The following is an 11,281-nucleotide window of genomic DNA, read 5'->3' as shown; positions in this document are numbered from 1 at the left end:
GTTTGATGATAGAGTTTTTAAATGCATTGAAATGTCATTACAACGATACTTTAACACCCTTGCATTTTATAGTCCTTAATTGCTTCCACTAGATGGATGAGGAGGCTGAACAAACTGAGACACAGAAAGACAGAGGAAAATGGAGTATCAGCTAACTTCACAGAGAATTAGAATCAGAAAGCTGGTGAACAAAATTAAACTTTTTTAAATTGAACTTTTTCTGCTTTAACCTGATGAACTTCTGAAATCTTTTCATTAGTTAGATAGCGCTGACATTGTAATGGAAGAGTTGTAATTTTATGTACTTTTTTACAATTAGGAGGAATGACATTCTGAAGTCACACACCTTTAGAAGAAGTGGGAAATAAAGGAATTATGTGCCAGTACGGCAATACCTAAATAAAGGCATTTTATGATCTTGTCATGTTCCCAGTGCTGGTATTACCATTTCCTGGACCAGAGAGGCTCTTTCTTGTCCTGCTGTCAGTCCCTACAAGAGGCCAGGTAAGCACTTTCCCATCGCTGCTGCTCAGCGTGGTGCTGCCGAGACCGGGGATTGCTGACCCCCTACTGTCGGAGGAGAAATCTGGCCTGGGACCCATTTTTTCTGTGCATCTGGCCCGGGACATAACCTCATCGCAGCAAAGACAAGAGACCATACTGAGAAAATAAATGCAGGCTGAGAGCAATTTATATGTCAGTTGGGACGAATCACCCCACAAATCATAGCTGTCCAGCCTCCCTTCCATTCCTTTACAGATCTATCGCTCTAATGAGTCCTATTACTATAAGGCCTCGCAGCCTAATTAATCTTCCTCCAGGATAACAGCTAGACTAGAAGCCTCACTGTTCGCTTTGCACTTTGCAATTCTTAGATACCCTGTTAGTAGGATTTTAATGAGGAGAAATATTCCATGTCTTTGAGGATGCAATACATAAATAACTAGGTTGGAATTTTTTTTAAGCAACTTTTTTTTTTTTTTTTTTTTTTTAAGACAGATGAGGGTTATTTCCTCTCATTAAGATGATAATAAGATGCTGACAAGTGTTTGGTATTTTTAACATAATTAAATGTAGGGCTATTTTTGTTCTTTTCAAGCTATTTTTTAATGTGCTTTTTATTTTATAAGTAGCTCATCATATAATTAGGGATAATGAAATAGTTCAGTCAAAAAACACAAAAGGAACAAAAAAATAGCCCCCAGACCCTCTTGATTCTTTTTAAATAAAAATGATGATTTGTGAGTAGGATTTGAATAAACACTGTACAGATTACATCTACGCATTTCAAGTTAAAGTTATTCTGATACACGATATTAAGGATTCTGTTTTGAAAAGTAAGTTTTTCCGTATTTTCTCCTTGAAGTGAACAGCCACTCACTGAAAACAAAAGCTCCTGCTAAAGACTACTAAAGACAAAAGATGGAGAAACCGATCTGGAAAGAAAGAGAGCTGTCCCAGACTTAAGCCTTCACCATTCTCAAGGTTAGCAGCCTTTAAATAAAAGCACTGTTTGAGAAGAGCAAAATGTAGTTTGATTCAGCTTTTATTTGATTTCAGATCTGGGCAACTGACAGGGTGTAGAGTGGGGGATCCATTGTATATTTAATTTTGAATATAGAATTTGTCTAGAGGAGACTGCATGAGCCTGGGAATCAGTGAACCCAGGTTCTGCTGCTGGTCTTCTCTGTGTCTCAGTCACTTCAGGTGTCTTTTCCTCAGCCGCTTCCTTTCTCTTGCTGATCCAGGGTATAAGGTCTTGCAAGAAGGGACTCTCTCACCATGTCTGTAGATATTACTTAACACGCCAGGGTCTCACCTGTAGTTATAGGCTCTAGGCATAACTGAAATGCAACCACTAATATTTGTTTCCTTCAAAGAATGAAGCCAACAGAACTTTGTGTAATAAGCTCATAAGCGAAGACATTGTTCAGTACAAAAGGTAATTCTGGGATGACAGCCCACATAGTCACTGTGAATTCTCCTTAAAACTTAAAGTCTTATATATGCATCGATCTTTGTTCAGTCCTTCTGATTATCAGTGATTAAGCTGATTTGCTGAAATCCCTCTGTGTTCACATAGGAATGGTATCTGAAGAAATGGGACGCACAAGCAGACCTGATCTAATTTGATTTCTGTAGGCTCCACTCCCCATCTCCCTGCTTTCCACAGTAATCCTTTTACCCAAGTCTCTTTTAGACTTAATAATTGGCTTTCTGTTCTATCCAGGTGTCCACCTCCTATTGCTGGCATAATATACGATGTGAGCAGTGCCTTCATCTTCTTCAATAATTAAGATGGCCAGGTCCAAAAGGGACTAAAAAGTCCATCTAGCTCTGAATTACTGCAGAGCAAATGACACAGTGAGCAGCTGAACTTAAGCCTCAATTAAGATGTTAAAGTTTTCACTTAAAGATCAAGTCAACACACTAAATTCAACTGCAACTCTCAGAAATACTAGGTGTTATAAAAGATTTTGCAAAGCATTCTAGTAAAAATTAAAATGAAAGGGAAAAATTAAGTTGGAATTACATATTTACCTTCTCACATGCCTTTCTTTCACTCCATTGGTTAACATAGAAAGTGCTCAAAAGGGTAGCACATACTAATCTGCACCTGCACTTAATCAAAAGAGACTACTTACGAGCAGTCTGCTTATCCAGGAATGAGGAAATTGCCTATGTTTCACAAATACACTACAAAAAAATAAAATAAAATAAACCAGCTTGATTAGCGCTTTTAACAACCTTTATCCCTTTAGAGCCATATTATAACCCTTTCTTTGAGCCATATTATAAACAGAGAGATCACCAAGAGTAATATAATACTATAAGAAAACACAAGAAATCCAAACTTACTTTCCACCTCATATGAAAGGTTGCTCACTTTATTTTATGCTTTAATATTAATTCATTTGATATTCATCATTGTAAGGACACTATTCAGATTGAAATGTCAGATGTCAATCATGTTCTTGCATAAAAACATGAGCTAACCTATAATGGAAAACTCTTCTCACTAATTTTTCAAACTATGACTTTAGGTACATTAACATTTGCAAATAGATACTTTTCCAATCAGTTTTATATATAAAATTATTATATTTGAGTGTTGTTTTTTCCTCTAGGAAAGCTTAGGCAAAACTGTATCTGAGTATTTATTGATTCTTAAGAAAATTATGATTGGTACAGACATATTATTTTTGTGTACATTTATTTAAAAAAATGTATATTTTGTTTGACTTATTAGTACAGAAAAGACAAATTCATTAAAATTACAAAGAGATAGTATGCTGGCACAGAGATACAAGTATATGGGAAAAGAGTATGGGGCAATATTTTTGGATATTATTTTGCATGGGGCACATGAATCCTTATTTGAGCAGCAGAATCAAAGTTGCTAAGCAAATGACACTCTGAGAATTCAATAAAGGTTATGTGTGCTCAACAAGTCATGCCTCCTTTTAAATTTGGTGCTTAAAATGCTCTTAATTTACATGTTTAGTCACCAAAATATGAAAATTTTGACCTAAAGGATTTGCCAGGTCCTCTGAAATAAATTGATATTGGTGTGATAGTCTTGTTCTCTCTTCACCAGTTCTTTGTATGAACAAATCCTCAGAGACTATATGAGTAATCATAGTTTATCTCTGCACAGTACAACTTTAAATTTCTTACTGGTCCAGATGGATAGATGCACTGTTATTACTTGATTGGGGATGCTGAAACTTAGGAAAAAAAGTATTTTAAAGTTGACTTTGAACATTTGTAGTGTCATATAATCCTTTGGCAAATAATAATGCAAAGAATAAAATTTAAGGACTTCGGAGTTTTGAGAAAGCAATAAAACAGGACAATTTCCTCAAAGAAGAATATATAAAATTATACCTGAGACAGCTGAGAAAGAATCATCTCTCTGTCTTGAAATTTCTGTATCAATTGCATTCATTAGTACCAGTAATGCCTTCACAAGTAAAATGGGCAGACCAATTGAATAACATTTACCAATAATATACTTGCTGATATTTTTTCTCTTTATTTATTTGTGAATAGTTCTGTGTCACTTAAACCAGTTGTATAAATGGGCAAGTGATATTTATTGAATGGTACAAAATCAATCAGATGTCAATTGAATTATTCACTGTTGATATATTTTACTCTTCAAGACTGCTCAAGTCAAAGCTAGAGGTGGTCATGGAGTCTTCACCGTTACAGTGAAGGTACACCGTTACAGGCATACCACAGTATATTCTGTCTTTCTTTCTCTTGCTCAGTTTTCCACATGCATACTCTCACGCACAGATACATACATTTCTTTTCCTTTATATAGATATATTTAAGTACTGAGAAATGGAAAAGACATTCAACATTTCTCAGCAGATGGTACTCCAGGGTGGGAGTTGCTTAATATCAGGGAAAAAAAAAAAAAAAAAAGAGCCATTTCAGCATTGCAGTTAAAATCATTGAAACACTAAAATAGGCTTTTAAAAAACAACAGTTGCCGTGGTAAAGCCAAGACATCTGGTATCCTTAATAATAAGCCTAATAATTTTAATGCAGAGTTCCTTATATTCAGGAACAAACTGTGAAACAGCATCATGCTTCCTTTCAAACTATTGACTCCCAAAATAAATTAAGTGACTTTAAATATAAAAGATCCCGGTGAGCATGTGTCCATTTGAAACACCATTTCAAACGTCCATTTGAAAGAATTCTTTTGATAAAGGAAATGCCTATGTCGGATCACTCCTTGGAGTCCTTGGAGAAATCACTCCCAGTCCTGAATATAGTGGATTTGATGATAAACATAATTCAAACTGCTTTCTTCCTAATAGAAATTAGATATTTAAAAATAGATTAAGAAGAAATAAAACAGTCACAGCCATTCAAGACTAATGTTGGGCCACGCTTTCAAAACAGCGTAGGTGTCATCTCCAGTCTCAGTACCCGTGCCCCAGGGTCATGATGCTACATGGTGGTCCCCAAGCAGCTCCTTTGTGGTGGGAATAGGAAGAACTTCCTCAGCCTTGGCAGCACCGAGAGGCTCAATGCTTATGTCTATGCATCTGCAGCATTCCTTCGCGTCGTGTCTGGAGACAAAACATATGTATAAACTCCCCACAAGAAGAAAGAAAGTGCTTTCTCCTTCCTTTACTCAACTGCCTGCAATCATATCAGAGACTATATGTCTTTCTAAAGGCCACTCAGCTCACATTCTCAACTGTCAGGATAGTACTTAGCCACTGAGGTATGACATATACTAGAATTTAGCTTTTAGAGTCCTTTTGGAGCTGCTGCTCCTTGCACAAGGGAGAAGACAGCAGGTCAGCTGAATGCCATAATCTTCCGCTAACAAGGGACCTGGCTATAATACTTGCTGCAGTTAGCAGCATCCACTTATCTTGTGCAGCTTGAAGCATCTTCAGCAGGACAGAGACTTTGCTGTATAGGTCTCAGACCCACAGTTCAGCTGCACTCTGGAGGAATAGGGTGTAGGTGAAATGTGAGCACCCCGTGCATCCGGTGAGCACCCAGGGCCCAAGGGGAGAAGGGAGCATTCCCTTCTCACCAGCCTGGACTCAGTCTCCTCACATCAGAGGATTTTGTTGTTGTTTTCACCCCAGCAGCTCCCTATTTAGATCTAATCACCCCCATAAAAGCATTAAGGAAAAATATGCAATTCTTTTTATACAGATCATTTTTCTTCACCATCATTTTCTTCAATGTATATGGACATTTGTAAGCTTTATTAAGAATTTTCATCCAGCTAGTTCATACCTTACTAATTACCAGCCATAACGGTTCTAATTAGATTTGACATTTTTTCATCATTCCCTTGCTCAAAGGTAAATGTGTACTTTGCTTTTTTTCCACTGGAATGTTCTCATCTGCATGATTTAGATGCCTAGCAAATATCATGGTTTTAATTTCTGCAGATAGAGTCAGGAAGAGGAAAAAATCTGAAAGCAAATAGAAGCATGATGGGTTGCTAAATCATGTTCTTTAATGCCTACCAAACATTTATTTTGTGCTGTCCCTCATGCACTCTCTCTCTCTCTCTCTGCCTTTCTCAAGAATCAAAGTATTGTGCATAGCTGTTTTTAAAGTTGAGATGAACCCCAAGCAGTTGAGGAAAGGTTCATACTTGTAATTCATTTTGTAATCTGATTCCATGACCAGTTATCTTTAAGCTTCTATATCATATGACGTGCATGCTACAGAATATCAAATGAATGTACAATTAGCCAAAACTATCATAATTACTAATTCAAATACTAATTCTTAAATACTGTAGAAATATTTTATTGGATTTGATTGGAACTGAATTTTGCATTAGATTTTGATTTCTCTGGATTTACTCTTGATCCCATTGAAGTTGTTTCTGGAGCCTTGCCATGAACTTCAGTGATACAAGACAGCCTCTTCCAGGGAAAATTCATGTTCAAAACCTGGCCAAAAGTAGGTGGGAAAGAAGTTTTATCCTGTCAAAGGTAGTGAAGGTATTTCTGTAATGATTACATTACTAGTCAAAGTGCAAAATACTCACCTATTTCCTGCCAGTAGCCTAATTCTTCCTTTCTCTACTTTCATGCAGGAGAAGAAATATTTGTCATTCACTCCAGTCTTCCCCAACACTTCCCTGACTGCTGGCAACCTTAGCTTTCCTGGCAAGGATCCTACTGTGGAGCTATACACACAGATTTGACTATAAAACATATTGCTGGGCCTGGGTAAAAAAAGAAGAAAAGAAAAAAAACCACACACACACACACGCCACTCACTTTTTGTCAAAGGTGTCTGTGTTGCTATTCCCATGGACTGTGAGCTATGCTTAGCAAAGATTCACTATGTAGAAGGTTTTACAAAGAAAGTGCTTTAAATGAAAAAAAATCTTCCCATGAGCATACAGTCTTTGCAAAGCACTGAAGCTTTCTACAGCTTTGGTCCCTTCGGAATATAGAAGATTTACCTTTTACAGTTGCAGTTGCCTTACATCTACGTGTTCTATATAAACGAGAAGGAAGAGAAGCACCTGGAAAGAGAAGTTATAGTAATTCTGCAGTATCCTTTGTAGTACAGCCTGCAGCTCACAGTATGTTCTGCAAGTTTGGTTTCAATTTTACCCTTGAAACAAAACAGTATTTTCATCACATAAGCTTTCCTGTCAAACACATCTTAGATATTTTCAATTTGTCAACAGCTTAATGCATAAACAAAACAGTGAAATAGCAACCCCCCACGTTAAAAGGGAACAAGCATAAAGAATTCCTGTATGTAGGTGATAAATTACCACTTTTTTCACTTCATGATTGCACTGCCCAACATTATTACAACTGATGAGATTATCCAAACCTGTGTCTAATCACAAGATGAAGTGACAACTGTAGCTACTTAAGTCGCAGCAACCTTAAAAAGTCACTTCAGCTCTGAATCTAGTGTTTTGCAAAATTTTCAGCTTCAGTATTAGCTCTATTTCCACATACAAGCAATATCTATTGCTTAATTCACTCTCCCATTCAATATTCCTGGCCACTGGACTGCAACAGAGTCAGTGAGCTGGAGCTCATTGGAGGACAGCAATTTCATTTCAGAGCTCTTGGGGAGCAGTTTGCATCCTTGACAAATGGGCCTCAATAAAAGCTGCCCGATGGTTACTGGAGTCACCCTCCTACAGATGGCCGTGGTCAGCATACAAATTCCGCACTTGCTGCAAATCATTATGGCTCCAGCAAACGCTGCTTAGGGAGTTCTGTGTGTGACCACTGACTCCACTATCTTTTTCATTATTTCCAAGGTATCTTTAATATCACTTGAGATATTAAAGCCCTTAAGAACTGCTGCCCTGCAGAAACCTTCCTTCACACAGAAGACTGCCTCCGCTCTTGCTATCAGAGCAAAGCTCCAATAGCAGGGCTAGCGTTATTCCAAAAATACGCACAGGAGATGTTCTTCCATCGACTGAGAGCCTGAACACAAAACTTCACCTTTAACGAGGAGCTAATGGGATTACCTTCTCACTTCAGACAGCTTTTGAGCAGAAGTGTGAATGGTTGACTGGGAGTTCCCAAACTCCTAGTTAGCCATCAGTGTCTTGTAAAGTGGCCTAAGGGACTGGTTAATCTTTGCAGCTGTGAGTCTCATGAGACAAATCTATCAGCTTTCCTTAACATAACTTCTCAGACTCAATTTCAAGGAGGTACATTGTTTGAAATGGTTGGGTCTGATTTGTAATGTCCTTAGTGATACAACAAAATCAAACTCTGACTGAAGGATAAAATTGAATTAGACTTCAGAGAATGTCATAACAGCAATATATATTATAGCAGTGTCAGATTATCTCTCTCAGTGCCTCTTACTGCGGGATCTTCCAAGCATTTTCTAAGCATTAAACATACACAAACACTTTGCACAACAACAGAGAGAGTTTGTCGGGGCATCTGGGCCACTTGAGATTTGGAAAACACAGGTGGGAACCCTTGATCTGCATCAGGCAGACTGCCTTCAATGTGGGATTATAGCTATTCTCACTGTGGAAAGATTCTTCAGCTACCCAGCTGGTCCATGGCACAGTTAAATTTCATGACTCCCAATTATGTGTTTGTAGATGATTCTGTGACTAATTTGGTGGCATAATATATAATACATTAAAATGAATACACTCCCTAGTTTCTTTTTTATGGTGTCAGTGACTTCGGCCAGGCTGGATGAAATGGATCCCAAATGGTGTTCTGGCAAGAAAACAGTTACTTCCAGATGGATCATTTATACCATTTTAATTTCTCCAGCTAAACTGCATGCCTGTTAAATGAGTGTGCTGGGGATATTTACAGTTGTAGAGATCAATAGGCCATTTGATAAAGGTACAGTGGAAAGCTACCTCACAATATTCATCAGGCTTGAAGTACATATAAGTATATAAAATGCAAAGTCATTCCTCTAACTTTACTCATGTAAATACCACATTTGAAAGCCAAAAAGAAAAGGTGTCATGAGATGTAGGAAGTCATAGAAACATTAAAAATGAAATGTGAAACTAAATATGCCCTAATATAGAAATTTCTATAGTGTACCAAGGAGGCTGCATGTTAATATTAAACCAAAAAAAAGACATTATGAATAACATTCATTTCATATGGTAGTTTTAATTTTCTATAAACTCATCTTTTTCTTCCTGAAATGTAGCAGATAGCTACAACTACTCTTCATATACATGATGCCTAGAGAAAACTATAGCTCACAAGCTGATTTTGTTGGCTGTCAGTTTCATTAACTGAAATGTTTAGGTTAATTAAAGAATCTCCTAAGCAATCATTCCTTTTAAATGGCAGATATGAAGGCTGACAAGAAGAATAGTTGCTCCTTAGTTATAAATCACCACTGACCATCTGGGTTGATTGTAAAGAAAGGGGAATAAAGCTTTTACATTTTTATTTTGCTGCAATAAAACATGTAGTTTCATTGCATACTTCAAACCTTTATCAAGGTTAACTACTGTGACTTATTCTGGGCAGCTATTGGAGTCACTAATGGGCATAGGCACCTATAAGGCTTCCCAGTGTGATATCTTAAGCTCCAGCAGGGCTCCTCACTGTTCCTGGGAAGAGAGAGGTGTCGCAGAAGGGAAACCCAAGAGCGCTGTGTGCTGAGCACACAGGACAATCAGAAAACACTGACAAATACTTAAGGAAATCTGTTATTGGTTCAGCCCCCTCCCTGGAGAATGCATCAGCCACAAGGCAAAAAAAAAAAGCAGGGTTAAACAGTTTTATTTCAGAAAGACACATGGCATCAGTGGGAGAGAGAGAAGTGCTCAAGGCCCGTTAGCAAAGGTAGGCAGGCCTGATGTCAGGTGCTTTGAATCCCCTTAGACTCAGATGTCCTGAATTTCAGCCTTATAGCTTACGCAGTACCTTTTCTCTCTCTTTCTTTGTACTCTGGGGTCCTTTTTTTTCCCTGTATGGATTCAGATATTTTTGTATTTAGAGTGCTTTTTTATGGAAATGTTTCAAGGCAGAATACAGTTGATAGTCACTTTTATGTATTTATTTTTATTGATTGGAAAAACTGTAGAGCTCTTGAGTAGAAATGCTTGGTATTTGGTTAATTGTTTCTCCATGTTTCTCTTAAAGTCACTGTTAGAAACAGGTCACGTAACTCACTTGTTCACTCTAGTTCTTGTCAGAGACAAACTGATCACTGCTTCTTGCATTAAACTGACATTGTGTCCAGATTAGCTGAAGTTTCTGATGATTTCTGTAATACTCGATGACCTCTTACAGCTGAGAACTGAGCAGGAGAGCAGAGCAATGGCATACTGCTATGTTTCATGATAGGGGCGAAGGAAAACTTTTTTGTTCCTTTGGGGCTTAGTCTATCACCAACTTAAGTCACAGGAAAAAATTCTGATGGATTGCAGAAGAACTGAGGCCTAAAGCAGAGAGAGAGGTATGTAGGTCCATGTCTTGGTGGACCTGCTAGTCTATGAAAGCACATATGTATAAGACAGGCCTAATTCTTAGGGATTGTGCTGTTTTAGCTATGATGCTCAAGGGAAATAAGGAAAACTAGTCTTGGGGTGGGGGGGGGGGAGAAGAGAGATTTCTTTTTTTAGAATAGCTATTATGGGTAAGCTTCTTGGTGGGTGTCTGAAAATGGTTCTTCCTTGGGCTGGAAACAGAGGAATGAACATCAAATTGTGCTCATTTGGTGATTATTCTGCTCTGCTACCGTGGCCACTCATCAGTTGCCAGATTCTTTTCCCAGGCAGCAGCACTGAAATTTGAACCCATTTGTGGGTAAAAGCACTTTAGGTGGCAGGTCTGTGTCATGCAGACTAGAGAAAAAGATCATAATGCATTTATGACATCAATATATCTGGGGGATGAAGTGCCCTGTGATGAGTTTTGGTCTAGAACTGTGCAAACTGATGATTTATATAGTGTACTTGTAGATCAAATGAACTTGGAAAAAATATTTTAACTGACCCAAAGTGAATCTTCCTCCGTTTTTTAGACACGTGCAAAGTAAATCAAAAACTCACTTTGGATCAAACAAAGCACATGGATTTTTTTTTTTTTTTTGAGACTTTGAAAAAATAGATATTTTTTAAATTTCCTCTAAAGTAAGTGTTAAAATACAATTTTTTTGACTGAAAAGTCAAGCTTGTTATTTGTTTTTCTCTGAAGAATTTTAGAAATATTTTAATGTAAAATACAGTAAAGCCAATTTCACCAGGAAAAACAAGCTTTATCACAGTCTAATTTCCTGTCATGGGACACAT

General features: G+C 37.5%; 1 long non-coding RNA gene across 1 annotated transcript; it reads left to right on the top strand.

Moving 5' to 3' along the window:
* The first annotated feature begins 350 nt into the window (after positions 1-350).
* LOC135327984 (uncharacterized) lies at positions 351-10,501 on the top strand. The gene is made up of 3 exons (XR_010388700.1): positions 351-504; positions 1,367-1,485; positions 6,596-10,501. It is a non-coding gene; the product is annotated as an uncharacterized LOC135327984 (long non-coding RNA).
* The last annotated feature ends 780 nt before the right edge of the window (positions 10,502-11,281 follow it).

The sequence above is a fragment of the Dromaius novaehollandiae genome, chromosome 1 (genome assembly GCF_036370855.1).
Source record: "Dromaius novaehollandiae isolate bDroNov1 chromosome 1, bDroNov1.hap1, whole genome shotgun sequence".
In the NCBI taxonomy this organism is placed as follows: Eukaryota; Metazoa; Chordata; class Aves; order Casuariiformes; family Dromaiidae; genus Dromaius; species Dromaius novaehollandiae.
This window is presented reverse-complemented; position numbering and strand designations above follow the sequence as displayed.